The sequence below is a fragment of the Caretta caretta genome, chromosome 26 (assembly GCF_965140235.1).
Source record: "Caretta caretta isolate rCarCar2 chromosome 26, rCarCar1.hap1, whole genome shotgun sequence".
Lineage (NCBI taxonomy): Eukaryota > Metazoa > Chordata > Testudines > Cheloniidae > Caretta > Caretta caretta.
The window spans coordinates 11,516,553-11,522,922 of record NC_134231.1 but is presented as its reverse complement, the minus strand read 5'-3'; the positions used below and the strand labels follow the sequence as shown (position 1 = coordinate 11,522,922).

The 6,370-nt window shown below is 44.2% G+C and overlaps 1 long non-coding RNA gene across 1 annotated transcript in view; it reads left to right on the top strand.

Annotated features, from left to right (window-relative positions):
* Positions 1 to 6,370, top strand: part of LOC125626358 (uncharacterized) — a 45,440-nt gene that overhangs the window by 27,130 nt on the left and 11,940 nt on the right. The window lies entirely within an intron of this gene.

Below are 6,370 nucleotides of genomic sequence, written 5' to 3'. Positions count from 1 at the left end.
AGAGCATCTATTCCTTCCATTTACAGAATCTATCTCAGATTCAGAACATAAGTGCTGCCCTACTGTGACCAGTATCCTATCTTAGGGGAGTGATTCCCCCTGTCTTCCCCTCCAGCTTCTGGCAGTCAGAGGTTTAGGGACACCCACAGAATGGGATTACATCCTTGAACATCTTGGCTAATAGCCATTGATGGACCAAGCCTCCATGAATTTATCTAGTAATCCTTTTTGAACCCAGTTATACTTCTAGGCATCACAACATCCCATGTCACTCAGTTCCACAGGTTAATTGCATTTTGTGCATTCCTATTTTTTGTATTAAATCTGCTTATTAATTTAATTGGGTGACCCCAGGGGTTTCTGTATGACTTAGGAGGAGAGGCTGAGGGAACTGGGCTTATTTAGTCTGCAGAAGAGAAGGGCCCGGGAGCACAAAAACCTCTGTGAAACTTTGAAGTTGTGTTTTTTTAATTAATGTCTTGCTGAAAGGGATGAAAGCAACTCAAATCAGGCTCTTCATTTGGATTTTTAGTCTTGCAAAACCCCATACCAACTGAAAATTTCCCTCAATTTACTTTTAAAATTCACAGAAATTGTCACTTAAAACAAAAATCAACGTTTCCTCCCTGAAACGTTTTGCAGCCCAGGGACACTTAGCCAAAGTGAAACTGATTCCATTGCATTCTCTCCATTTGCAGAATGAAAAATAAACCAATGTGGTCGAAACGAATAAAAGGACATTACGGGCTTGATTCTCCACTGCTTTGCACATTGTGTAGTCACATGCGCCAGTTCAAAGTGGGTGTAAGTGTTACCAAATCAATGGTAGCGGTCTACACCCACTTTGTACCAATATAAATTACCTACACCAGGTGCAAGTCAATGGAGAATCAGTCTCCAGACTACTTCTAACTTCTTGAGTGGGCGGTCTATGTGCATTTAATAAATGGAACTTGGAGATCGGCTTTTTTAATACTGGAAATTGTGGATAAGTTAATTTTTTTCTGTCATGGGTTTCATTCGTCTATTTTTCACCTCATTCAAAAATCTTTGAATATTCTTCTCCTGCATGATCATCGGTCCAGCCCATCTCCTCCTCTGTGATTGTCCATAGGCTCCCAAGTCCCATTTTCAAAAGTGACTTGCTCACTTAGGACCCTGACTCCCACGGTCTTTCAATGCAATGAATGCATTACATTGAAAGTTGATTGGACTCAGGCTCCTAAGTGTCCATGTCACTTTTGAAAATAGCACTTAAGAGCCTAAATGGTTTTGTACGCTACAAAAAAATTAAAAAAATCTCAAGACAGCAAGTCTCAGAGCCTGGGTCAGCTGACTCAGGCTTCTGCTATGGGACTAAAATGGCAGCATAGACATCCCTGCTCAGGTGGGAGCCCAAGTCTGAAACCCTGTGAGGTGTGTGGGTCTCCGAGCCAAGGCTCCAGCCCCAGCGAGAACATCTCACTGCTGGTTTTAGCTCCGTAGCAGGAGCCCGAGTCAGTTGACCCAGGCTCTGAGGCTCATTCCTGCGGGTTTTTATTTTTATTTTTTTGCAGTGCAGACGTATCCTAAGTCACTCCAGCGCTTTGGAAAATTGTTCTTAACGTACCTGAATGCAGCATGACCTTCCTTCTGTTACCTTTGTCCTGTCTCCTCCTAAGCTCTTCAGAGCTGTTTTTTTTTTTTGGGGGGGGGGGGGGGCTAGAACTTTTCTGGATGCCGTATAAATGATTCATTTATCAATGCATCCAAGTAAGAACATAAAACTCTTGCAGTAACGTCTCACGTTCATCTGGCAAGACATCTCTCCACAGAAGTGGGTCCAATAAAAGGTATCACCACACCCACCTTTCTCTCTTCCACGGTAACTTCACGTGTAGTTCGAATTGTGCCAGAAAACCCGTTACAAAGATGCTGTAGGCAACTCTGCCCCCCCCGAAGTGAGATGTTGTCTGCCCAGCTTTGCTCAGCTAACTATCGTAGACTGAGTCTCCAGCTGGAACAAGGGTTTTGCAACAGGTAGTATGCTATGGCTGGCCTGCATTTTCAAGTGTCTGCTCTTTTTTGGGGGGGTGGGGGGGTGGGAGGGGGTTTCTGAGTGTCCAAATTGAGGCTCTATTTGGTGCCTAATTTTCAGAGCTGCTGAGCACCCTTGCCTCTCATTGAAATTAACTGGAGATATGGGTGTTCAGCACCTTTCAAATCAGGCCTTGAGAGAAGTTGTCTCAATTGGAGTACCCAGAAGCTGAGACCCCCAAAGTAAGTGGACACTCTGGGAAAACTGAGGCCAAAAATATTGATCTCTCAACTTGTCATTGTCCAGGGACACCTTTCTGGGTCTCTGGTCCATCTAGAAAAAGCCAAAAGGGGAGAATTTTTTAAATGATGTGGAATTAATTTTTTAACTTCCCCAGCTTCTGATAAACTGAGTGTCATGATCATACATGGGTGCAAGAATAGATAGCTTACACTAATAAATATGGGAATGTCAAGATTGTCTGGAACGGAAGTAAGGTCTAGAATGAGGGAAATGGAGAACGTCACAACATAGAATCCTAGAAGCGTAGGACTGGAAGGGACCTCAATAGGTCACCTAGTCCAATCCCCTGCACTCAAGGCAGGACTGCATAATAACTAGACTATTCTGGACAAGTGTTTGTCTAACCTCTTCTTTAAAACCTTTAATAATGGAGATTCCACAACCTCCCTAGGCAATTTGTTGCAATGCTTCACTTCCAATGCCACCCAGACAGTTAGACATTAGAAAAAACTTCCTAACCAAAATCTCCCTCTCTGCAATTTAAGCCCATTGCTTCTTACTCTATCCTCAGAGGTGCAGGAGAACAATTTTTCACCCTCCTCCTTGTAGCAATCTTTTACGTACTGTGACAAAGGTCCTGCTCTACCTTGATGGGTCTTGCGCTTATTGGCGGATTTGCTCGCCTTGGAGCTTCACAGCAGCCCTCAGCTTGGCCATTTTTCTGAATTCACAGTCCAGGTCGACTCCTCCTGTGTCTGACCAGGAGTTGGGAGGATTTGTGGGGAACCCGGGCCCGCCCTCTACTCCAGGTTCCAGCCCAGGGCCCTGTGGAATGCAGCTGTCTAGAGTGCCTCCTGGACTACAACTCCCTGGGCTACTTCCCCATGGCCTCCTCCCAACACCTTCTTTATCCTCACCATAGGACCTTCCTCCTGGTGTCTGATAATGCTTGTACACCTCAGTCCTCCAGAAGTCCGCGTTCTCACTTTCAGCTCCTCTTGCTCCCAGCTCCTCACACGCACACCACAAACTGAAGTGAGCTCCTTTTTAAAACCCAGGTGCCTGATTAGCCTGCCTTAATTGATTCTAGCAGCTTCTTGATTGGCTGCAGGTGTTCTAATCAGCCTCCAGATTGTCTCCAGAAGGTTCCTGATTGTTCTGGAACTTACCTGTTACCTTGCCTAGGGAAAAGGGACCTTGTTAGCCTGGGGCTAATATATCTGGGGCTATTACTCTCCTATAGCCATCTAGCCCGACCCTGTCACAGGACCTGAAAACTGTTATCGTAAGTCCACCAAGTCTTCTCTTCTGCAGACAGAACAAACCCAGTTTTTTCAGTCTTTCCTCATCGGTCATGTTTTCCTGACCTGTAATCAATTCTGTTGCCGTCCTTGGACTTTCTCCAGTTTGTCCACATCTTTCTTGAAATGTGGAGCCCAGAACTGGACGCAGTACTCCAGTTAAGGCCTTATCATCACGGTTAACTTTTCCTTTCAAGCTGTCGTGGTCAATATTGTATATGTCTGCAATAACTATGGAACCTAAGATGAAAGAGAACATTCAGCTAGTGTTATATGGGCCAGATCCTCCACTGGGGTAAATCATCCTGGCTGCATTGACTTTAACGGAGCTGCCACCAGCTGAGGTTCTGGGTTCTTGTGTCTCAACTCCTCGTCATTCCTCCTTGTAAATGTGTGTTTCTTAATAATCCGGCACATGGGGCCTCCTTACTCCTCACAAACACCAACAAAAGTCGCAGCTGAATCAACATTGCTGAAACAGCATAATCCCACAGCACTGCTGGGTTTGTAACAGTCGCTTGAAATGGCTCCGGGGGATAATTCTGCTACCTCTGCGGTAGCTCCATTGAACTCCAAGGGCTATTCCCCGTCAGAGTAGTAGCTCTTGACATTGACAAGATGTGAGGTCTTGTTTCAGATGTGTGGGCCAAATTCTGACTCTTTGCCTTTTCCCCTCCCCTTAGCTGGAATAAGTGAGCTTGAAAAGGCTCTTTATAGCTTTTGATTATGTTCATTTATGGTTTTTAGGCTTCCTTAATTAAAACAGAAATAACTATGTGCATAAAAACTGGGCTCTGCGAAATGGCAAATAAACGGTCTATGGAATCTTCAGAGCTTTAAAGACAAGTTCCAGCTGTGGGTTTTCATGGAATTATATATTCTAACTGCAACTACTCAGACAAAGTGTGCAGAACACTGAGCCTTTTAAAGGAGATGCTAATTAAAACCAGAAGAGTAAATCTTATACCTAACTATCTGAATCCTAAATTAGAATTTCTTTCCCAGGTCTCTGGGTAATTTAGTTAAAACTGAGCAAAACTTTTCAGCTGAAACTCTTTTTGGCGAAAAATTTCAGCTTCGCTGACACCAAAACATTTTGCAAATTTGTGTAGATTCTGCTGAATTGTTGGTTTGCTCCCTCTGTCTCCTCCCCCCAATCAAACAGTTTGTTTTGTCACTTTTGAAATGAACTTCAGTCTTTTTGATTTGAAACTACTTTGTTTCTCAACTTTAATTTTATTTTATAAAGATTAAAAAATGTTTTCAAATGGTTGAAATTGAATGGCTAAGCAGCAGTTCTGCAGAAAAGGACCTGGGGATTACAGTGGATGAGAAGCTGGATATGAGTCAGCAGTGTGCCCTTGTTGCCAAGAAGGCTAACGGCATATTAGTAGGGGCATTGCCAGCAGATCGAGGGAAGTGATTATTCCCCTCTATTCAGCACTGGTGAGGCCGCACCTGGAGTATTGCGTCCAGTTTTGGGCCCCCCACTACCGAAGGGATGTGGACAAATTGGAGAGAGTCCAGCGGAGGGCAATGAAAATGATCAGGGGGCAGGGGCACATTACAAGGAGAGGCTGAGGGAACTGGGCTTGTTTAGTCTGCAGAAGAGAAAAGCGAGGGGGGATTTGATAGCAGCCTTCAACTACCTGAAGGGGGTTTCCAAAAAGGATGGAGCTTGCCTAGTCTCAGTGGTGGCAGATGACAGAACAAGGTGCAATGGTCTCAAGTTGCAGTGGGGGAGGTCTAGGTTGGATATTAGGAAACACTGTTTCACTAGGAGGGTGGTGAAGCACTGGAATGGGTTGCCTAGGGAGGTGGTAGAATCTCCATCCTTAAAGGTTTTTAAGGCCTGGCTTGACGAAGCCCTGGCTGGGATGATTTAGTTGGTGTTGGTCCTGCTTTGAACTGGGGATTGGACTAGATCACCTCCTTAGGTCTCTTCCAACCCTAATCTTCTATGATTCTATGATTGTAGCAAAGGGTAAATAGCACTTCCCTATTCACTTTTCCCACACCATTCATGATTTTATAGACCTCTACCAAATCCCCCTGTAATTTTGTCTTTTCTAAGGTGAACAGCCCTAATCTTTTTACTCTCACCTTCTCTGGAAGCCATTCCAGATCTGTGATCATATTTGTTGTCCTTCTCTGAACCTTTTGAGTTCCACTCTATTCATTTTGAGATGAGGTGACCTGAACTGGACACATTATTCAAGAGGCAGGCACACTATGGATTTATATAGTAGCATTATGATATTATTTGTCTGATTTTCTATCCCTTTCCTTGTAGTTCCTAACATTCTGGTAGTCTTTTTGACCATTGCTGCTCACTGAGCGGAAGTTTTCAGAGAACTATCCACAATGACTCCAAGATACCTTTCTAAACAGCTACGTTAGAACCCATTATTATATATCTTTAGTCGGGATTATTTTTTCCAGTGTGCATTCCTTTGCACTGATTGTAAACTCTTTGGGGCCAGAGACCATCTTTTCGTTCAGTGTTTGTACAGCGCTGAGCCCAGTGGGCTCCTGGTCCACAATTGGGCTCCTAGGGTGTTATCACTGTGCAAATAATAATTAAATAATCTAGCTAGCTATCATTTGTGTGTAGGGCATCTCCCCTTTGTATCTAAGGGGTACAGAATTAAAGAGCACAAATGCCCAGAACAAAAAGTTCATCCCCATGTTGTTTATTAGTATTTTCCCCTCTACTTAACAGTGTTGGGTCATTCCCTTTGCTCACAGTCCTCACTTTCAGGCCCTTTGTGCCGTGTGAGGAAGCTCACCAGGAAATCCTCAGGTTCTC